Source organism: Bos indicus, chromosome 8 (genome assembly GCF_029378745.1).
Source record: "Bos indicus isolate NIAB-ARS_2022 breed Sahiwal x Tharparkar chromosome 8, NIAB-ARS_B.indTharparkar_mat_pri_1.0, whole genome shotgun sequence".
NCBI classification, from domain to species: Eukaryota; Metazoa; Chordata; class Mammalia; order Artiodactyla; family Bovidae; genus Bos; species Bos indicus.
The window spans coordinates 76,390,438-76,414,699 of record NC_091767.1 but is presented as its reverse complement, the minus strand read 5'-3'; the positions used below and the strand labels follow the sequence as shown (position 1 = coordinate 76,414,699).

Sequence of the window (24,262 nt, the reverse complement as noted above, 5' to 3'; positions counted from 1 at the left end):
GAATTACCAAAAAAAAATCTACTTCTACTTCATTGACTGTGTGTTCACAACAAACTGTGGAAAATTCTTAAACAGATGGGAATACCAGACCATCTTACCCTGTCTCCTGAGAAACCTGTATGCATGACAAGAAGCAACAGTTAGAATTGGACATGGAATAACAGACTGGCTCAAAGTTGGGAAAGGAGTACATCAAGGCTGTATATTGTCACATTGTTTATTTAACTTATATGCAAGTACATCATGGGAAATGCCAGGCTGAATGAATAGCAAGCTGGAATGAAGACTGCTGGGAGAAATATCAACAACCTCAGATAGGCACATGATACTACTCTAATGGCGGAAAGCAAAGAGGAACTAAAGAGCCTCTTGATGAGGATGATAAAGGAGAGTAAAAAAGCTGGCTTAAAACTCAGCATTCAAAAAACTAAGATAATAGCAGCAAGCCCCATCACTTCATGGCAAACAGATGGGGAAAAAGTGGAAACAGTGTCAGATTTTATTTTCTTGGGCTCCAAAATCACTGCAGACAGTGACTATGGCCATGAAATTAAAAGACACTTGCTCCTTGCAAGAAAAGCTATGACAAACCTAGACAGCCTTTTAATAAAGGCAGAGACATCACTTTGCAGACAAAGGTCCATATAGTCAAATCTGTGGTTTTTCTACTAGTCTTGTACGGATATGAGAGTTGGACCATAAAGAAGGCTGAGTGCCAAAAAGTTGATGCTTTTGAATTGTGGTGCTGGAAATACTCTTGAGAGTCCCTGGACAGCAAGGAGATCAAACCAGTCAATCCTAAAGGAAATCAACCCTGAATATTCATTGGAAGGATTGATGCTAAAACTCCAATACTTTGCCCACCTGATGCGAAGAGCTGATTCACTGGAAAAGACCCTGATGCTGGGAAAGACTGAGGGCAAGAGGAGAAGGGGGCGACAGAGGATGAGTTGGTTGGATGGCATCATTGACTGAATGGACATGAGTTTGAGCAAACTCTGGGAGACAGTGGAGGACAGACAAGCCTGGCGTGCTGCAGTTCATGGGGCCGCAAAGAGTCAGACACAACTTAGTGACAGACAACAATAATATATAAACTAGATAAACCACAAAAACCTACTGTATAGCACAGGAAAACTATACTCAGTATCTTGTGAAAATGAAAGTGAAGTTGCTCAGTCATGTCCAACTCTTTGCAACCCTGTGGACTGTAGCCCACCAGGCTCCTCCATCCATGGGATTCTCCAGGCAAAAATACTGGAGTGGGTTGCCATTTCCTTCTCCAGGGGATCTTCCCAACCCAGGGATCGAACCCAGGTCTCTCGCATTGCACGCAGAGGCTTTAACCACTGAGCTACCAGGGAAGCCCTGGTATCTTGTCATAACCTATAATAGAAGAGGATTTTAAGTCATTTTGCTGTACATCTGAAACTAACACATTATAAATTAACTCGCTCAGTCGTGTCCAACTCTTTGCAACCCCATGGAGCCCGTGAGGCTCCTCTGTCCATGGGATTCTCCAGACAAGGATACTGGAGTGGGTAGCCATTCCCTTCTCCAGGGGATCTTCCCAACTCAGGGATCAAACCTGGGTCTCCTGCATTGCAGGCGGATTCTTTACCATGTGAAGCACCAGGGAAGCCCATAAGTCAACTATATTTCGATAAAACTTAAAAAATAAAATAAAATATTGGCTATATTCCTGGTGTTGTACAATATATCCTAGTTGCTTATTTTATACCTAATAGTTTGTACCTTTTAATCCCCTACGTCTATGTCGCCCCTCCCTCCTCCCTTCCCTCCACGGAAACTGCTAGTTTTTTCTCTTTATCTGTGATTTTCCTTCTATTTGTTATATTTGCTGGTTTGTAGTGTGTTTTAGATTCCTCATATAAGTGATAATATACAGTATTTGCCTTTGTTGACTTATTTCACTTAACATAATGCCTTTCAAGTCCATCCACGTTGCTGTAAATGGCAAGATTTTCTTCTTTATGGCTTAGTAGTATTCCACTGTATGTATACACAACATCTTCATTATTCCAATACCTGTTGGTAGATAGGTTGCTTCCTTATCTCGGCAATTGTAAATAATGTTGTTATGCACACTGGGGTTCATCTATCTTTTTGAATTAATGTTTTTAAGGTTTTTTTTTTTTTTTTTTTTTGATAAACTGAAGTTTTTTGGATGTACACAAGAGTGGAATTTCTGGGTCATGAGGTAGTTCTATTTTTAGTTTTTTTTGAGGAATCTCCATATGGTTTTCCACAGCCGTAACTTTTTGATGAGATCTTATACTCTTAACCTTAATAGTAATATCCAAAAGGTGATAGTGTGTACAGTTTCCTAAATTAACTTCAAGGAAAAATGGGCAAGGACACTAATGACGTGCAGAGCTGTACAGAGAAATGCTGCAGGAGCATGGTGGAGCCATGCATACGGTTGAGATGCCAAGTGGCAGGCTACAGTGTGACAAGAGCAGAGAGCTGAGGCTACCACAAGTAGACATGAAAAGACTGTGGGAAAGACAGAAGTAGCTTAGAATCATGAGACAGAAACCAAGAGTGTGTGGAGTCACAGAGGTACAGTGGCCAGGAGAAGGACAGGAAAGAGTGCACATTAGCAACATGCTAATCATTGGATACCTTGGTGAGAGAAACTTCAGTGTCTGGAAGGGGCAGTTGACTGTTGCAAAGTAAAGACAAGGATTGATTCTCTTGAATTCTAGATATTGAAATCAAAATCATCGTAAAAGGTTTCAAAATGTTCAGCTACTCTTAGAGGCATGAGCAAGACATTGGGGGTTATAACAAAGGGAGGTGAGATTGGTGCTCATGGCTAGGAGGAATATTAGGATTTCCTGTGAAGTGTGTGTGTCTGTCTAAGTTTCCATTAGTCTATACTTTCCTGAGTCACTGGGATGACTCTAACCGGTTTTAAATAGAATGAACAGGCAGCCTCCCAAGTTTATTCGGAGGCATCAGGTACATTTCTAGTGTGAGATATTTTGCAGTGCCCATGCCTGAAAGTGAAACTCTCCTCTGAGAATGTACAAGTCATCCTCAGGATATTTTCTTTTAAACATTAGGTTTAAAAGAAAACATCCTGTTTAGAAGAACCCAATGTTCTTCTATAGATACAGCAGAAATAGCTCTGCTGTATGTGACACAAGCTTCACTTGAAGTATTAGACTTTATCCCCAAAAAAGGGAAGATAAGAGAGTCACATAGTTTATGACATACTGTGTTACTACAGTTGGAAGTCTGCATGCTACTTAATGTGGATAGAAAACATTTTACGGACTGATAGCACATGTAGAATAAAATAAACTTGAAGGTTTATCTCTAATCTAAACCACTAATCCCCACAACAGTAAGTGGTTTTATTTATTTATTTTGCTTCTCTCCTGGCCATGATACAATCACAGGAGCTGTGACATAGAAACATAGTTAGGTGACTATAAAATCTACTAGGCAAACCTTTCGGGGGTAAAATAGGCATTTTAATGCTGCTAGGACAGCAGGCAATAGGAACTATACCAGGCAAACAGGGACCAGTGCTCACCTTACATATAATGATACTGTGGTTTCAGCAAATGAAATTGGCCAATAACATGGAAGATTCTTCCTCTTTTATTGAGAAGTGAGGGTCCCTCTGGGCCTCCCAGATTACCTTCTCTTCAGGAATGTAAATAAGACCATAGTGGTTACTCCAAAGCTTTGGAGTCAGGCAGGCTTGGGCACAAACTCCTGCTGTGTTGTTTCCTGGAGTCATGACCTTGTGCAAGTTACCTAACCTCTCTGAGCCTCACTTTCCTCATCTCCTTTTATGAATATCACATGATCACAGGCCTAAACTGTCTAGCCCTGTAAAAATTAAAAATCTTAGTGCCCTTGTCTTTTTCCCTCTTCTGCAATGTTCTTCTACAGATACAGCAGAAATAGCTCTGTTTATTATATGCAGGTGATTGGTGCTTTCAGGGAAAGCGCATGTATAGTTTTAAGTGGGACATTTTATTGAGACCTAGACTAAGATCTGGAGAAGGCAATGGCACCCCACTCCAGTACTCTTGCCTGGAAAATCCCTTGGACGGAGGAGCCTGGTAGGCTGTAGTCCGTGGGGTCGCTAGAGTCGGACACGACTGAGCGACTTCATTTTCACTTTTCACTTCCATGCTTTGGAGAAGGAAATAGCAACCCACTCCAGTGTTCTTGCCTGGAGAATCCCAGGGACGGGGAAGCCTGATGGGCTGCTGTCCATGGGGTCGCACAGAGTCGGACACGACTGAAGCGACTTAGCAGTAGCAGCAGACTAAAATCAAGCCTAAGACATTTTATTAAGACCTAGACTAAGAATGCTGGAACTGGGAAAGGTCTGGTCAATTTTTAGGTTAAAAAGTCCAAGACTCATAGACATACCCAAGGACACAAAGAAAGTTGGGTGGAATGGAATCTAGGTCCCCAGAATTCCAGGCTATAGCTCCATCCATTTCATCCAATTTCCTAGAAGTGGAGTGATGACCTCTTTCCTTCTCTCACACTCTTCCTTCACTCCTCTCTCCCTACCCTCAATTCAAGAGTACAGCACACCTCCCAGAGCCAAGATGGCTACACTGATCAACATAAGTAGGTCAATCAGAAGTTAGCTCACCACAGCAAGGATGGTTCCAGTTAACAGGCAACAAATATATGACCTTTGTAGAGACCCAACAGTTTTGTGAGTTCTTAAGCAGTGACTGTCAGTCCTTTTAGATTCAGTGTCTCCAGGTAATAACAAAGATCTTAATATCCTCTCTACCATCCTGAAATGAAACTCAGAGAAAACACAGTCTACTTACACATAACTTTAAAAGTCAAAATAATGTTCTAACTATAATGTCATGGGAAATTATAAGTAATTTACAATTAAAAAATCAAGTCTTTCCAAATGTTTTTCTATTTATTTATCTTTGGCTGTAGTGGGTCTTTGTCGCCATGCGTGGGCTCTAGTTGTGGTGTGCAGGCTTTTCATTGAAGTGCCTTCTCTTGCTGTGAAGCACGGGCTCTGGGACATGTGAGCTCCAGTAGTTGCAGCTCACAGACCCGAGCTCAGGCTCAGCAGTTGTGGTACATGGACTTAGTTGCCCTATAGCATGTGGAATCTTCATGGCCCAAGGATTGAACCCTTGTCTCCTATATTGGCAGGTGAATTCTTAACCGCTGGATCACCAGGAAAGTCACAAAGGTTTTTCTTAAGCCTGATTCACCAAGAGGCAGAATTAAGGAGTGGGACACTAGCTCTTCGGTGAATGTAATGGGGAGGACATGGGTGCCACTCAACAGATACAGAAATATGTGCTACTGTGTAGGCCTCTTGGACACCTTGGTCATTCCAGACAGCATGGTGTGATGTTCTGAACAGATGAACTCTTGGCAAGATACTTCCTTCAATTTTCCCAGTGTGGTTGTATGCGTGAAGAATTCAAAGTATGTTAAAATCTTATCCAGATGCTTTAGGTTTAAATGTAAAACACAGGTAGATTCTAGATTCAGATCATTCTAAATAGGTTTCTCACCTACATATATAATATTTAATAGGACACCTAAAAGTCATGTAGGATGCAAGATAATTCCTCATGGGGCCATCCTATGCATTTTTGGATGTCTGATATCCTTGACACACACCCACTAAATGATGCTGACCCTGCCAGTCTTCAGTCAGTTCAGTTCAGCCGCTCATTCGTGTCTGACTCTTTGCGACCCCATGAATCGCAGCATGCCAGGCCTCCCTGTCCATCACCAACTCCCAGAGTTCACTCAAACTCACATCCATCAAGTCAGTGATGCCATCCAGCCATCTCATCCTCTGTCGTCCCCTTCTTCTCCTGCCCCCAATCCCTCCCAGCATCAGAGTCTTTTCCAATGAGTCAACTCTTTGCATGAGGTGGCCAAAGTACTGGAGTTTCAGCTTTAGCATCATTCCTTCCAAAGAAATCCCAGGGCTGATCTCCTTCACAATGGACTGGTTGGATCTCCTTGCAGTCCAAGGGACTCTCAAGAGTCTTCTCCAACACTACAGTTCAAAAGCATCAATTCTTTGGCGCTCAGCCTTCTTCACAGTCCAACTCTCACATCCATACATGACCACTGGAAAAACCATAGCCTTGACTAGACAGACCTTTGTTGGCAAAGTAATGTCTCTGCTTTTCAATATGCTATCTAGGTTGGTCATAACTTTCCTTCCAAGGAGTAAGCATCTTTTAATTTCATGGCTGCAGTCACCATCTGCAGTGATTTTGGAGGCCCAAAAAATAAAGTCTGGCACTGTTTTCCACTGTTTCCCCATCTATTTCCCATGAAGTGATGGGACCAGATGCCATGATCTTAGTTTTCTGAATGTTGAGCTTTAAGCCAACTTTTTCACTCTCCACTTTCACTTTCATCAAGAGGTTTTTTAGTTCCTCTTCACTTTCTGCCATAAGGGTGGTATCATCTGCATATCTGAGGTTATTGATATTTCTCCTGGCAATCTTGATTCCAGCTTGTGCTTCTTCCAGCCCAGCATTTCTCATGATGTACTCCCATCTTTGTGACCTCCAAAAAATCCTCTACAGTCTTCCAAAATACCCCCCTCTCCCTGCCAGGTGGTGGTACTGCTTTCTTTGTGTCCCTGTTCTGAGCTTCCCCGGTGGCTCAGACAGTAAAGTGTCTGCCTGCAGTGTGGGAGACCCGGGTTCAATCCCTGGGTTGGGAAGATCCCCTGGAGAAGGAAATGGCAACCCACTCCAGTACTCTTGCCTGGAAAATTCCGTGGACTGGGGAGCCTGGTAGGCTACAGTCCATGGGGTTGCAAAGAGTTGGACACAACTGAGCAACTTCACTTTCTTTCTTTCTGTAGGTTTAGGGGGCATTCCATAGTTGAGTATCAGCATAGGGTGACTTGGAGTGCCACAGAGGGAACCAGAGTGGTGGGTCCCAAATATGCCATTTGTCAAAGCCTTCATCATAGAGAAAGGCCCAATGTTCCCAGGGTGAGGACTGTGTGGTCATGACAGGGGGAGCAAGCAACAAGGCTGAAAGAGTGTCTCCTGCAAAGTGAGCCAGTTTGGTTTCAGCCAAATGTCAGCAGCAACAATGGTAGGTTCCAGATAGGAAAGGCATTGCCAAAGGGGTGTAAAGTTACCCCAGGTAATCCAAAGTCTTAGCTAAGGAAGTTAGTGTGGATAAACGCAAATAACAATATTCTGATATTGATATTGCCAAGGGCTTTCTCACATTTCAGCATACTTTTGAGCCTTTCCACAAACTCATGAGATAGATAGGGGTTCCTGTTATCTTCATTTTAAGACATCTGCTCTGGTGACACCCGATACTGCACTGTTTCATTCATACACAGGCAAACTAGATAACGACCATTAGCCATTGTCTTTAGCTGTTTTGTACCATACAAGTTGCTGGTAATTGCAGCTGTGGTCTTTGGACTCTGTCACAAATATGCTCAGTGTTAACAGAGAGCTGACTTCTGAATGTAAATGTGAGCAATGCTTATTCCATTTTTACCTGCTACTAATTTTGCTGCTGTACTAAGAAAGGTCTCTATGTTTTGCCTTCGCAATAAGATAAAGAACAGTATTTTCAGCAACAGCATCTGTCAGCAGCCGGCTGAGTAGGCTGTGTTGTGGTAAATGGCGTGTCTTTAGGAAGTGCCATCATATTGGGATCATGTGAAAGGTGTTGACTGGAATGAGCAGTGTGCAACCTGCTTGACCATACACAACAGGCACACTGCCTGTCCATCAATGATGGCCAGTCTTCTCCTTCAGCATCTTTTGATTCTTGCTACTTCACTTCATAAAGTATTTCTTCAAGTTGAATAATGATGGTAATGATATAAAAACAGTTATATTACTATACTAAAATATAATTGCAATAGTCAACATTTTTTGTTTCCTATGTGTCAGAACTTCTAATTGGGCTGCATAATTATATAAATTTGAAAGCTATTTCCTTTTCCTTAATCATTGTTTTATCATTTCTAAAAAAAGTTTTCAGCCATTAAGCTTTGTGGATACATCCAGGAGGCTTCTCATGTATAGATGAAGTAAAAGAAATTTAATGAAACAATGTAGGTCGTCTTACTAATTTAACAGTTCTGCTTCTTTGGACATTGTTAGAATTTATCAAAAAAGGGCATGTAGGAAAGAAACTTTAAGCATCTATCATATAAAGAATATTAAGAAAATATGGATAACTATAATGCAATTTTCCTTGTACACTCTGTATGAGTGGATTTATAAGAAAACTAATCTACATGTTTATAAAATGATACTGCTTCATAACAGACCAAATGTACATACTGCTTGGTATAGATCAATGTAACCTAATATTCTTTGGTAAGATAGTAACATCTAATTCCTAAAACTTTTTTGATACAGATAGCACTTATGCATCCATAATTTTGTGTAGCCCTCACCCAGCCTTATGAGGTAGGAGTTACTTTTATTTTGTGGTTAAACAAACTGAGCTCTGTCAATTTAAAAAATTTTCATTTTATATTGGAGTATAGTTGATTTACAGTATTGTCTTAATTTCAGGTATACAACAAAGTGATTCAGTTATACACATACACATACTTTGTATCTCTTTTTTCAGTCTTTTCCCATGTAAGTTGTTACAGAATATTGAGTAGAGTTCCTTTTGCTACAGAGTAGATCCTTGCTATTTATCTATTATATATAGTTTGTATCTGCTAATCCCAACTTCCTAATTTATCCCCCACCCCTGCATTGACCTTTCCCCTTTGGTAACCACAAGTCTGTTTTCAGTCTGTGAGTCTGTTTCTGTTTTGTAAATAAGTTCAATCGTATCATTTTTTATTCCACATATAAGTGATATCGTATTTGTCTTTCTCTTTATGACTTTACTTCACCTGGTATGATAATCTCCAGGACCATCCATGTCCATCCAAATGGCATTGTTTCATTTTATGAGTAAAATTCCCTTGTATATGTGTACTACATCTTCTTTATCCATTCATCTGTCAATGGAAGTAACTTAAGAACTAAAATCTCATAAGTGGCAGAGCTTGGCTGTCCAACCTTTGGTCTACTTTCCACTCCATCCCACTACCTTAAAATGTGAGCACAGAGATGAGGGGCAAAGTAATATGAAACTCCAGCACATCTAATGCTAGTGGTCAGAAAAACTATGACAGGGAAGAAAGCATTTATTTCCATGCCTACCTCCTCCTTTCTACAAAAATAAGTGAATACTTTTGTTGTTGAGATCAAAGTACTGGAGCACTTAGGTGACTGAAACATCAGGAACCTAGCTTATTCTGTCACTGCATTTACCTAGCAGCATTTATAGACCAGAAGCCTTGTTGTCCTTCAGTCGCTAACTTGTGTCCGACTCTTTGCAACCCCACGAACTGTAGCATACCAGGCTTCCCTGTCCTTTACTATCTTGCAGAGTTTGTTCAAACTCATGTCAATTGAGTCAGTGATGCCATTCAACTGTATCATCCTCTGTCACCCCCTTCTCCTCCTGCCCTCAATCTTTCCCTGCATCAGAGTCTTTTCCAGTGAGTTGGCTCATCGCATCAGGTGGGCAAAGTATTGGAGTTTCAGCATCAATCCTTCCAATGAATATTCAGGGTTGATTTCTTTTCCGATTGACTGGTTTGCTCTCCCTGCTGTCCAAGGGACTGTCAAGACTATTTTCCGGCTCCACAGTTCAAAAGCATCAATTCTTCAGCACTCAGCCTTCTTTATGTCCAACTCTCACATCCATACATGACTACTTGAAAAAACCACAGCTTTGAGTATATGGACCTTTGTTGGCAAAGTGATGTCTCTCCTTTTTAATATGCTGTCTAGGTTTGTCATAGCTATTTTTCCAAGGAGCAAGTGTCTTTTAATTTTGTGGCTGCAGTCACTGTCCACAGTGATTTTTGGAGCCCAAGAAAATAAAATCTGTCACTGTTCCCACTTTTTCCCCCAACTGTTTGCCATGAAGTAACAGGAGTGGATGCCATGAAGTAACAGGAGTGGATGCCATGATCTTCATTTTTTGAATGTTGAGTTTTAAGCCAGCTTTTTCACTCTCCTTTTTCACCCTCATCAAGAAGCTCTTTAGCTCCTCTTCACTCTCTTGCTATTAAAATGGTATCATGTGCATATCTGAGTTTGTTGATATTTCTCCCAACAATCTTGATTCCAGCTTGTGTTTCTTCCAGCCCAGCATTTCCCATGATGTACTCTGCAAATAAGATAAATAAGCAGGGTGACAATATACAGCCTTGACGTACTCCCTTCTCTATTGGTTTAATAGATTGAATCAATCTATTGTTCCATGTCTGATTCTAACTGTTGCTTCTTGCCCTGCATACAGGCTTCTCAGGAGACAGGGTGGTGTGGTATTCTCATCTCTTTCAGAATTTTACAGTTTGTTATGATCCACACAATCAAAGGTTTTAGTGTAGTTAATGAAGCAGATTTTTTTTAGAATTCTGTTGCTTTTTCTATGATCCAGCGGATGTTGGCAATTTGATCTCTGATTCCTTTAGCTTTTCTAAATCCAGCTTGAACATCTGGAAGTTCTTGTTTCACATACTGATGAAGCCTAGCTTGAAGGATTTTGAGCATTACCTTGCTAGCATGTGAAATGTGTGCAACTGTATGGTAGTCTGACCATTCTTTGGCATTGCCTTTCTTTGGGATCGGAATGAAAACTGACCTTTTCCAGCCCTGTGGCCACTGCTGAGTTTTCCAAATTTGCTGACATACTGAGTGCTGAATTTTAACAGCAGTATCTTTTAGGATTTGAAATACCTTCACTAGCTTTGTTCATAGTAATGCTTCCTAAGGCCCACTTGACTGCACACTCCAGATTGTCTGGCTCGAGGTGAATGACCACACCATCACGGTTATCAGATCATTAAGCCTTTTTTGCATAGTGTATTCCTGCCATCTCTTCTTAATCTCTTCTGCTTTTGTTATGTCCTTTCCATTTCTGCCCTTTATTGTGCCCATCTTTGCATGAAATATAAGTACCTTGTTATCTCCAATTTTCTTGAGATCTCTAGTCTTTCCCATTCTATTGTTTTCCTCTATTTCTTTGCATAGTTCACTTAAGAAGGCTTTCTTATCTCTCCTTGCTATTTTCTGGAACTCTGCATTCAGTTGGGTATGTCTTTGCCTTTCACTTCTCTTCTTTTCTCAACTATTTTTAAGGCCTCCTCAGACAACCACTTTGCCTTCTTGCATTCTTTTTCTTGAAGATGGTTTTGGTCACCACCTCCTGTACAGTGTTACAAACTTCCATCCATAGTTCTTCAGGCACTCTGTCTACCAGATCTAATCCCTTGAATCTATTGGTCACCTCCACTGTATAATCGTAAGGGATTTGATTTAAGTCATGCCTGAATGATCTAGTGGTTTTCTCTACTTTCTTCAATTTGTGCCTGAATTTTGCAATAAGGAGCTCATGATCTGAGCCACAGTCAGCCCCAGGTCTTGTTTTTGCCGACTGTATAGAGCTTCTCCATCTTCGGCTGCAAAGAATATAATCAATCTGATTTCAGTGTTGACCATTTAGTAATGTCTATGTGTAGATTCATCTCTTGTGTTGTTTGTTGGAAGAGGGTGTTTGCTATGACCAGTGCTTTCTCTTGGAAAACTCCGTTAGCCTTTGTTGTGCTTCATTCTGTACTCCAAGGCCAAACTGGCCTGTTACTCCAGGTATCTCTTGACTTTCTACTTTTGCATTCCAGTCCCCTATGATGAAAAGAACATCTTTTTTTGGTGTTAATCCTAGAAGGTCCTGTAGGTCTTCATAGAAATATTCAATTGCAGCTTCTTCGGCATTAGTGGTTGGGGCATAGATTTGGATTACTGTGTTGTTGAATGGTTTGCTCTGGAAATGAACAAGATCATTCTGTCATCTTTGAGATTGCACTCAAGTACTACTGCATTTCAGACTCTCTTGTTGACTTTGATTTTTATAGGCCTAAAAATACTCACAGGTACATTTTGTGTAGACTGCACAAATGTTTTTTAAAATTTGAATAATAAAGCTTTCAAACAGAGCTCAATATGGTCCATTTTCCCCCAATCACCACCACTCCCTACCATCCCATACCTGGCCCTTACTCATTCATGTTAAGCACCTGCCTACTCCATACAGGTTTGACTTTTGTGACCCTGGACTAATGACCATGATTATGTCTCCCCCAGAAACCAATACTTCATTTTGCCAGTGCTCTGTTTTTCGTCCTTAGATCCTAGATTTCTCAGAATAAAAATAAATAAGGAAAGGGGAATAGAGAGTGATGGGGAGACAGACTGAAATTTTACATAGTGTCACTGAGAAGGTGACATTTAACAACCTACAAAAAGAGGAAGAGTGTATGAACCTGCCTGAAGGAAGAGTACTCCAAGCAGAAGGAACAGCAAGAAAGAGCGTATGTGAGGGACAGCCAGTCTTCTGTGTCTGGAGTCAAGTGAACAAGGGGAAGGGTCCTAGAATAACAAGGTCACCTCAGCAGTTAGGAGAGGAGAAGAGGGCTCACTGAGTAGGGCCCTAGACACCCCTGCAAGGACTTGGCTTATAATCTGAGGAAGATACTAAACCATGAGAGGACCCTGAGCAGTTGAGTGACATGATCGAATCCACACTGCTTTCAGAGGATGACTCCCGCTGCCAAGTTGACAGTGACCCTTACACAGGCAGGGGTTGAGGCAGGGGGATCAGATGAGATGCTACTGTCATAATCTAAATGAGAAAGATGGTGGCTTGGACCAGGTTGGTGGCAGTGGACATTGTACAAAGTGTGGTCCAATTCTGGGTATGTTTTGAAGGTGGAGACATAGAAGTTGCTAACAGGTCCATTGTGAAAGTAAACAGAAGAAGTCAAAATTTTTTGGTGTGAGCAACTGGTAGACCAGAGTTGCCATCAACAAAATAATCAAGTCTGGAAACTTGAGGTTTCCCTTTCCTCTTGTTTTAGGAGAAAGATATGAAAAGCAGAAGGCCTAGGGAGAACAGGTTACATATTAGGAAAAGGAGACTTAAGGAGGAAAAACCATTTGTATGAGAAAATGCCTTAGGTAAGTAAGACATGGAAGATCTGTGTGACCATAGGATGGTGAAAATAGCCAAAGGGGAATAGGAGTGGTCTTCCTAAAGCAGTAATACCACTCATATACAATATGTTTCACTGCTTTCCCAAGTAGGAGAGTAAAATGACCCTTCTTTTGGGGATATGGAATACCAGATATGTAAATAAGCAGTATTCCAGAAAGTCCTAACTCCTGTCTACACTGTGAACATTATCTCCCTTCAAGTTTCATAGAATATTATCTGGTGGTAGGAAAATTACAGCTTGTGTTTATTTTTTTTATTTTTATTGAAGTGAAGGTCACAACATAAAAACAACCATTTGAACATGAAAAATTCAGTACCATTTAGTACATTCACAGAGCTTTGCAACTTACATCTCTATCTAGTTCCAAAACATTTTCATCACATCAAAAGGAAACCTGATACCCGTTAAGCAGACACTCCTCATTCATCCCTTCCCTCAGCCCCTGGCAACCATCAGTACAATCCCTGTCTCTATGGATTTACCTGTTCTGGATATTTCATATGGAGATAAATAAAATCATATGTTATGTGAGGTTCTGTGATATCTACTTTCACTCAGCATATTTTTGACATTCATCTATGTTGTCATATATCTACAACAATTGAATAATAGTCCATCTTATGAATAAGCCACATTTTATCTATTCATCCATTTATGGACATTTGGATTGTTTCTGATTTTTAACTTGAATTAGTGCTGCTTTGAACATTTCTGTACAAGTATTTGGATACTTGTGTTCAATTCTTTGGAGTTATATATACCTGGGAATAGAACTGCTGGATTGTATGGTAATCATCTGACTTAAGGAACTATCAAACTGCTTTCTATGGCAGCTAAACCATTTTAAAATCCCATCAGCAATGTTTAAGTGTTCCAGTTCCTCCTTACCCTTAACCAACACTGGTTATCTTCAGATTTTAAAAAATAATAGCCATTCTAGTGGGTGTGAAGTGCTATCTTATTGTGGTAACGATTAATGACATTGAACATATTTTCATGTGCTTGTCGGCCTTTTTATTTTGCTTGCATGTTTTATGGTATCTTTCGTCTAAGATGCTCAGTACTGTCATATCAGAGCTATCAGGAAATAGCCTCTGATATTTCAAAGATAAAACCATTAATTCAGTCCTGCACATCATCTTCCCCCAGTTTTATTGAGATATAATTGACATACATCATTATATAAGCTTAGGGTATACAGCATATGAATTTGAGTAAACTCCAGGAGTTGGTAATGGACAGGGAGGCCTGGCATGCTGCAGTCCATGGGGTCACAAGGAGTTGGACACGACTGAGCGACTGAACTGACTGACTGATACAGCATAATGGCTTGACTTACAAATGTTGTGAAATGATTACTGCACTACCTTTAGTTAGCATCCATCATCTCATATAGATACAACAAAAAGAAAAAATTTTTTCCTTGTGATAGGGATCTTAGGACCTACTCTAACAACTTTCATATATATCATATAGCAGTATTAACTATAGTTACCATGTTGTACATTATATTCCCAGTACTTACTTATAACCAGAAATTTGTATCTGTTAACTCTTCCTCTGCTTCTCCCTCATTACTCGCTGCCTCTGATAGTCACAAATCTGATTCCTTTTTCAATGAGTTTTTTTTTAATTAGATTCTTTATATACATGAGATCATATAGTGTTTGTTTTCCTCTACCTGAACTTATATCATTTAGCATAATGCATTCCAGATTCATCCATGTTGTCACAAATGGTAAGATTGTCTCATTTTTTTGGTGGCTGAATCATATTCTAGTGTTGAGTGTGTGTGTGTAACTGCTTTTTGTATACATATTCACAGATAAATGGACACTTAGGTGGTTTCCATGTCTTGACTATTGTAAATTATCCTGCTTCAAACACAGGGGTGCAGATGTCTTTTCAAGTCAATGTTTTTGTTTCTTTCTGATATATTCTCAGAAGTGGAATTGTTAGATTGTATGGTAGTTCAGTTTTTAACTTTTTGAGGAATCTCTGTATTATTTTCTATAGTGCCTGAACCAGTCTACAATCCCACCAACAGTGCACCAAGGTTTCCTTTTCTCTGCATCCGCACTAGCATGTTACTACTTGTCATTTTGATGATGACCATTCTAAAAGGCATGACATAATATATCATTGTGGTTTTGATTTGCATTTCCCTAATTATTGATGATGCTGAACATAGTTTCATGTAACTGTTGGTCTTTCGTGTATCCCCTTTAGAAAAAAAAAAAGTCTTTTGAGACCTTTTGCCCATTTTCAAATCAAATTATTTGTTCTTTTACTATTGAGTTGTATGAGTTCTTCGTATATTTTGGATATTAACTCCTAAATCAGATATAGGTTGGAAATATTTTTCTTCCCATTCCATAGGTTGTTTTTCACATCGTTGTTTGCTTCTTGTTTCCAGGAGCTTTTTAGTTTGGTGTAGTCCCACTTGTTTTTGATTCGGTTGCTTGTGCTTTAGGTGTCATATATAGAAAATCATTGCCAAGACTTATGTCAAGGAGCTTTACCCTCCCCCCATCACCACCACGTTTTCTTCTGGAGTTTCACGGCTTCAGGTTTTACATTTAAGTTGTTAATCCAATGCAAGTTAATTTTTGTGAGTAGTGGAAGCTCTGGGTGTAGTTCCATTCTTTCACATGTGAATAGCCAATTTTCCCAGCACCATTATTGAAGTCTTTTCTTCACTGAGTATTCTTGCCTCCCATGTCAAATATTATTTGAGTAATATGCTTGGGTGTATTTCTGGGCTCAAGATTCTGTCTCACTGATTTGTCTGTCTTTATACCAGTACTATACCATTTTGATTATTGTAGTTTTATATATAGAACAGCTTGAAATCATAAAGTGTGTTGCTTCTGCTTTGTTCTCCTTTCTCAGGATTGCTTTGGTATATATTTAGAGTCTTCTGTGGTTCCATATAGGGGCTTCCTTGGTGGCTCAGATGGTTAAGAATCTGCCTGCAATGCAGGAAACCCAGGTTAAATCCCTAGGTCGGGAAGATCCCCTGGGGAAGAGAATGGCAATCCACTCCAGTATTCTTGCCTGGAGAATCCCATGAACAGAGGAGCCTGGCAGAGTGGTTTTTTCTACTTCTGTAAAAAAAAAAGTTCATTGGAATTATGATAGGGACTGCACTGAATCCAAAAATGGCTTTGATAGTATTGACATTTTGACAATATTAATTGTTTCAATCCATGAACAAGGGATACCTTTCTATTTACTTTGTCTTCTTCAGTTTCCTTAATTAGTGTCTTACAGTTTTCAGAATAGAGATCTTTCACCTTCTGGCTAAGTTTACTCCTAAATATTTTACTGTTTTTTATACTGTTTTAAACAGGATCATTTTTTCCAGGTAATTTGTTGTTAGTATGAAGATACACTACTAGTTTTTGCATGCTAAATTTGTATTGGGCAACTGCACTGAATTCATTGATTAGTTCTAATAGCCTTTGGTGGAGTCTTTAGGATTTTCTGTGTATAAAAACATGTCACCTGCAAATAGAGATAATTTTACTTCTTCCTTTCCAATTTTGATGCCTTTTATTTATTTTTCTTGCCTGACAGCTCTAGCAAGGACTTCCAGTATTGTGCTGAATAGGAATGGTAAGAATGGGCACCCTTGCCTTGTTCATGATCTTGGAGGAAAAGCTTTCAATCTTTCACCATTAAGTATGTTAGCCATGGGCTTATCATATATGGCCTTCTTTATGTTGAGGTACATTCTTTCTATACCTAATCTGTTGAGTTTATATCATATAAAGAGATGTTGAATTTTGTCAAATGCTTTTTCTCCATCTATTGAGATGATCATATGATTTTTATTTCATTTTGTTAATTTGACATATCACATTGATTTGCATATGTTGAACCATCCTTGCTATGCCAAGTATAAATCCCATTTGATCACAGCACATGATTCCTTTCATGTGTTACTGGATTCGGTTTCCTAGTATAAAGAGTTTTTGCATCAATATTCATGAGGGATATTGGTCTATAGTTTTCTGATAGTGTCCCTTTTGGCTTTGGTGTCAGGGTAATAAGGGCCTCATAAAATAAGACTGGGAGTGTTCCCTTCTCTTTGATTTTTTTGAAAGAGTTAGAAAGGGTTGGTGTTAATTCTTCCTTAAGATTTGCAGGTGAAGTGATCTGGTCCTTGGTTTTTCTTTATGGGGAGATTTTTGATTACCAGTTCAATCTCCTTACTAGTAATTAGTTATTCAGACTTTCTATTTCTTGTTTCAGTCTTGGTAGTTTGCATGTTTCTGAGAATTTTTCCATTTTTCTAGGCTGTCCAGTTTGTTGGCATATATCAATATTTCTTCACAGTAGCCTTTTATGATTCTTTTTATTCATGTGGTATCAGCTGCCGTGTTTCTTTTTTTCATTTATAATTTTGTTAATTTGAGTCCTCTATCTTTTTTTCCTTGGTTATCCAGCTAAAGTTTTGTCAATTCTGTTTATTTTTTCAAAGAACTAATTCTTAATTTGGTTAATCTTTCCTATTTTCCTGTGCTCTATTTTATTTCTGCTCTAATCATTAGTTTTTACTTTCTGCTGTTAATATTGTGCTAAGTTTGACCACCTTTTTCTAGTTCCTTAACCCACAGTGTTAGGTTTTTTAAAATCAGTATTACTTCTTCTTTTCTAATTTAGATTCCTTTCATTTTTCCTCTTCTGATTGCCATGGCTAGGAATTCCAAAACTATGTTGAATAAAAGTGGCTAGAGTAGACATCCTTGTATTTTTTTAAAAGATATTTTTCTTAATTTTAATTTTTTAACACCAAAGCACATGTATTGGAGTATAACTGATTAACAATGTTGTGACAGTTTCAGGAGAATAGCGAAGGAACATCAGCCATACAAAAACATGTATCCATTCTTCCCCAAACCCCACCCCCATCCAGGCTGGCACATAATCCTTATCTTGTTCTTGATCTTAGGGGAAATGATTACTTTTCATTGTTGAGTGTGATGTTGGCTATAGGTTTGTCATATATGATCTTTATTATGTTGAGTTATGTTCCCTCTGTTAGCCTTTGCCCTGCTTCATTTTGTACTCCAAGGCCAAATTTGCCTGTTATTCCAGGTATCTCTGGACTTCCTACTTTTGCATTCCAGTCCCCTATAATGAAAAGGACATCTTTTCCCCCACTGGTCATAGTAAACACCCTCTTCCAACAACACAAGAGAAGACTCTACACATGGACATCACCAGATGATCAATACCGAAATCAGATTGATGATATTCTTTGCAGCCAAAGGTGGAGAAGCTCTATAGAGTCAGCAGAAACAAGACTGTGGCTGACTGTGGCTCAGATCACGAACTCTGTATTGCCAAATTCAGACTTAAATTGAAGAAAGTAGGGAAAACCACTAGACTGTTCAGGTATGACTTAAATCAAATCCCTTACAATTATTATACAGTGGAAGTGACAAACAGATTCAAGGAGTTAGATCTGATAGAGTGCCTGAAGAACTATGGACAGAGGTTCATGATATTGTACAGGAGGCAGGGATCAAGACCATCCCCAAGAAAAAGAAGTGTAAAAAGGCAAAATGGTTGTCTGAGGAAGCCTTACAAATAGCTGAGAAAAGAAGAGAAGTGAAAGGCAAAGGAGAAAAGGAAAGATATACCCATTTCAATGCAGAGTTCCAAAGAATAGCAAGGAGAGATAAGAAAGCCTTCCTCAGTGATCAGTGCAAAGAAATAGAGGAAAACAATAAAATGGAAAAGACTAGAGATCTCTTCAAGAAAATTAGAGATACCAAGGGAATATTTCATGCAAAGATGGCACAATAAAGGACAGAAATGGTATGGGCCTAACAGAAGCAGAAGATATTAAGAAGAGGTAGCAACAATTCACAGAAGAACTATACAAAAAAGATCTTCATGACCCAGATAACCATGATGGTGTGATCACTCACCTAGATCCAGACATCCTGGAATGTGAAGTCAAGTGGGCCTTAGAAAGCATCACTATGAACAAAGCTAGTGGAGGTGATGGAATTCTAGTTGAGCTCTTTCAAATCCTACAAGATGATGCTGTGAAAGTGCTGCACTCAATATGCCAGTATTTTTTGAAAACTCAACAGTAGCCACAGGACTGGAAAAGGTCAGTTTTCATTCCAATCCCAAAGAAAGGCAATGCCAAAAAATTCTCAAACTACTGCACAATTGCACTGATCTCACACACTAGCAAAGTAATGCTCAAAATTCTCCAAGCCAGGCTTCAACAGTACATGAACCATGAACTTCCGGATGTTCAAGCTGGATTTAGAAAAGGCAGAGGAACCAGAGATCAAATTGCCAACATCTTTTGGATCGTTTAAAAAGCAAGAGAGTTCCAGAAAAACATGTACTTCTGCTTTATTGACTATACCAAAGCCTTTGACTGTGTGGATCACAATAAACTGTGGAAAATTCTTCAAGAGATGGGAATACCAGACAACCTGACCTGCCTCCTGAGAAATCTGTATGCACGTCAAGAAGCAACAGTTAGAACTGGACATGGAACAACAAACTGGTTCCAAATCAGGAAAGGAATATATCAAAGCCGTATTATTGTCACCCTGCTTATTTAACTTGTATGCAGAGTACATCATGCAAAATGCTGGGCTGGATGAAGCACAAGCTGGAATCAAGATTGCCTGGAGAATTATCAATAACCTCAGATATGCAAATGATACCACACTTATGGCAGAAAGCAAAGAAGAACTAAAGAGCCTCTTGATGAAAGTGAAAGAGGAGAGTGAAAAAGTTGGCTTAAAGCTCAACATTCAGAAAACTAAGATCATGGCATCCGGTCCCATGACTTCATGGCAAATAGATGCGGAAACAATGGAAATAGTGAGAGACTTTATTTTGGGGGCTCCAAAAATCACTGCAGATGGTGGCTGCAGCCATGAAATTAAAAGACCACTTGCTCCTTGAAAGAAAAGTTATGACCAACCTAAACAGCATATTAAAAGGCAGAGACACAACTTTACCAACAAAGCTCTGTCTAGTCAAAGCTATGGTTTTTCCTGTAGTCATGTATGGATGTGAGGGTTAAACTACTAAGAAAGCTGAGCACTGAAGAATTGATGGTTTTGAACTATGTATTGGAGGAGACTCTTGAAAGTCCCTTGGACTGCAAAGAGATCCAACCAAGCCATCCTAAAGGAAATCAGTCTTGAATATTCATTGGAAGGACTGATGCTGAAACTCCAATACTTTGGCCACCTGATGCAAAGAACTGACTCACTGGAAAAAATCCTGATGCTGGGAAGGACTGAAGGCAAGAGGAGAAGGGAACAACAGAGGATGAGATGGTTGGATGGCATCACTGACTCTATGGACATGAGTTTTAGCATGCTCCGGTAGTTGGTGATGGACAAGGAAGCCTGGTGTGCTGCAGTCCATGGGGTTGCAAAGAGTTGGACACAACTGAGTGAGTGACCTGATGTTCCCTCTATGCCTACTTTCTGGAGAGTTTTTTTTTTTAATCATAAATTGGTGTTGAATTTTATTAAATTTTTTTCTGCATCTATTGAGAAGATCATATGGTTTTTATTCTTCAGTTTGTTGACATATTTATATCACACTAATTGACTTGTAGATACTAAAAAATCTTTGCATCCCTGGGATAAATCTCACTTGACCATGTGTATGATCCTTTTAATGTATTGATAGATTCAGATTGGTGGCATTTTGTCAAAGACTTTTGTGTCCATGTTCATCAATGATATTGACCTTTGCAATTTTCTTTGCATGTTCTCTTTGATTTTGGTGTGAGGGTATAGTGGCCTTAGAGACAGTGGCCTTCCTCTGAAATGTTTTTGGAATGTTTCAGAAAGACAGGTGTTAACTCTTAAGTGTTCAACAGAATTCACCTGTGAAACCATCTGGTTCTGGACTTTTGTTGGGAGTTTTAAAATCACAGTTTCAATTTTAGTACTTATAATTGGTCTGTTTATATTTTCTATTTCTTCTTAATTCAGTCTTGGGAAGATTGTAACCTTCTAAGATCTTATCCATTCTTCCAAGTTGTCTGTTATATTAGCATATAGTTGCTTGTAGTAGTCTTGCTTGTAGTAGTCTCATGATCCTTTGTATTTCTGTAGTGTCCTTCTTCATTTCTAATTTTATTGATTTGAGCCCTCTCCCTGTCTCTTGATGAATCTGGCTAAAGATTTATCAATTAAAAAAAAAACAGCTTTTAGTTTCATTGATCTTTTCTATTATTTTCTTTGTCTCTATTTTTGCTGTGATATTTATCATTTCTTCCCTTCTGCTAATTTGTAGTTTTGTTTGTTCTTTCCCTAGTTGCTTTGGGTATAAGATTAGGTTGCTTTTTGACATGTTTCTTGTTTCCTGAAGTAAGATTGTTATTATAAACTTCTCTCTTATAACTAATTTTGTTGCTCCCCATGGATCATTGTGCTTTTGTTTTCATTTGTCTCTAGGTATTTATTTATTTATCTTTGATTTCTTCAGTGATCCACTGCTTCTTTAAGAGCATATTGTTTAGCCTCCACATGTTTATATGTTTCACAGTTTTTTACTTGTAGGTGATTTCTAGTTTCCTTGCATTTTGCTTAGAAAAGATGCTTGATATGATTTGAGTTTTTTAAAGTTTACCAAAGCTCACCTTGTGGCCCAGTGTGTGGTCAATCCTGGATAATGTTCCACATGCACTTGAGAAGAATGTGATTTCTGCTACTTTTGAATGGAGTGCTCTATAAACACCAATTAAGATAATTTGCTCTAATGTGTCATTTAAGGCCTGTGTTTCCTTATTGATTTTCTGGATGATTTGTCCGTTGATGAAAATGGGGTGTAAAAAGTCAACCACCTGTAAAAGAATGAAACTAGAACGCTTTCTAACACCATACACAAAAGTAAACTCAAAATGGATTAAAGATCTAAATATAAGAAAACATAGGCAGAACACTCTTTGACATAAATTCCAGCAAGATCCTCTATGATCCACCTCCCAGAGTAATGGAAATAAAAGCAAAAAATAAACAAATGGGACCTAATTAAACTTAAAAGCTTTTGCACAACGAAGGAAACTATAAGCCAGGTGAAAAGACAGCCTTCAGAATGGGAGAAAATAATGGCAAACAAAGCAACTGACAAAGAATTAATCTCAAAAATATACAAGCAACTCCAGCAACTCAATTCCAGAAAAATAAATGACCCAATCAAAAAATAGGCCAAAATTTGGCAAAACTAATACAATTATGTAAAGTTTAAAAAAAAAAGAATGCGATTTGGGAACCACAAAAAAAAAATAAAATGGAAAAAAAAAAAAAAAAGAACTAAACAGACATTTCTCCAAAGAAGACATACAGATGTCTAACAAACACATGAAAAGATGCTCAACATCACTCATTATCAGAGAAATGCAAATCAAAACCACAATGAGGTACCATCTCACGCCGATCAGAATGGCTGCTATCTAAAAGTCTACAAACAATAAATGCTGGAGAGGGTGTGGAGAAAAGGGAACCCTCTTAACACTATTGGTGGGAATGCAAACTAGTACAGCCACTATGGAGAAGAGTGTAGAGATTCCTTTAAAAACTGGAAATATAACTGCCATATGACCCAGCAATCCCACTGCTGGGCATACACACCAAGGAAATCAGAATTGAAAGAGACACATGTACCCCAATGTTCGTTGCAGCACTGTTTACAATAGCTAGGACATGGAAGCAACCTAGATGTCCATCAGCAGATGAAGGGATAAGAAAGCTGTGGTAGATATACACAATGGAATATTACTCAGCTATTAAAAATGTATTTGAATCAGTTCTAATGAGGTGGATGAAACTGGAGCCTATTATACAGAGTGAAGTAAGTCAGAAAGAAAAACACCAATAGCGTATACTGATGCATATATATGGAATTTAGAAAGATGGTAACAATGACCCTATATGCAAGACAGCAAAAGAGACACAGATATAAACAACAGACTTCTGAACTCTGTGGGAGAAGGCGAGGGTGGTATGATTTGAGAGAATAGCACTGAAACATGTATATTACCATATGTGAAATAGATCACCAGTCCAAGTTCAATGCATGAAACAGGGCACTCAAAGCTGGTGCACTGGGACAACCCTGAGGGATGGATGGGGAGGGAGGTGGGAGCGGGGTTCAGGATGAGGGGCACATGTACACCCATGGCTGATTAATGTCAATGTATGGCAAAAACCACTACAATATTGTAAAGTAATTAGCCTCCAATTAAAATAATTTTTTTTAAGTCCCTCACTCTTACTGTGTTACTGTCAATTTCTCCTTTTATAGTTGTCAGTATTTGCCTTATATATTCAGGTGCTCCTATGCTGGGTGCGTATATATTTACAATTGTTGTATATTCTTCTTAGATTCATCCCTTGATCACTATGTAGTACCCTTCTTTGTCTCTTGTAACAATCTTTACAGTCTATTTTTTCTGAGTATTGCTACTCCAGCTTTCTTTTGATTTCCATTTGCATGGGATACACCTTTTTCTATCCCTTCAGTCTGTGTGTGTCCCCAGATCTCAAGTGCATCTCTTATAGACAACATAAATATGGGTCTTATTTTTGTGCCTCTTCAGTCAGTCTGTGTCTTTTTAGGGCTTTTAATCTATTTACATTTAAGGTAGTTAGCAATATATATATTCTTATTGCCATTTTCTTAATTGTTTTGGATTTGTTTTGTTTAGGTCTTTTTTCTTGCCGTCCACTCCTGTTCTCTTGTGATTTGATTTCTAACTTTAGTGTTGTGTTTGGGTTCCTTTTTCTTTTTTGTGTAACTATCATGGGATTTTTGGTATGTGATTACCATGAGGTTTTGATACAGCATTCTCTATGTAAACAATATTAAGTTGTTGGTCTTAATTTTATATTAATTTCTATATCCTGTATCTGTACTCTCTTCTCATAATTGCCAGTTTTGATATCACATTTTTGTGCAGATAATTTCTTGCCTGCACTCATGAACATGAGTTTCACTGGTGAGCTTTTCCATTAGTAATTTTCTTGTTTCTCATAGTGGCCTTTCCTTTTCACTTAGAGAAGTTCCTTTAGCATTTGCTGCACAACTGGTCTAGTGGTGTTGAATTCTTTTTGCTTTTGCTAGCTTTCG

General features: G+C 38.9%; 1 protein-coding gene and 1 long non-coding RNA gene across 6 annotated transcripts in view; one reads left to right on the top strand and one right to left on the bottom strand.

The window, feature by feature from the left end:
• The window catches only part of LOC139184599 (uncharacterized), a 105,879-nt gene that overhangs the window by 24,596 nt on the left and 57,021 nt on the right, over window positions 1–24,262 (bottom strand). The window contains exon 3 of one of the 4 annotated variants that reach the window (XR_011568144.1): window positions 1,771–11,895. The exons of the other annotated variants lie outside the window; for them this stretch is intronic. This is a non-coding gene — a long non-coding RNA (uncharacterized lncRNA). Of the gene's footprint in view, window positions 1–1,770; window positions 11,896–24,262 lie in introns of those variants that run through there. 4 annotated transcript variants of the gene reach the window in all.
• Window positions 1–24,262, top strand: part of FRMD3 (FERM domain containing 3) — a 351,285-nt gene that overhangs the window by 313,627 nt on the left and 13,396 nt on the right. The gene's annotated exons all lie outside the window — the stretch shown is intronic.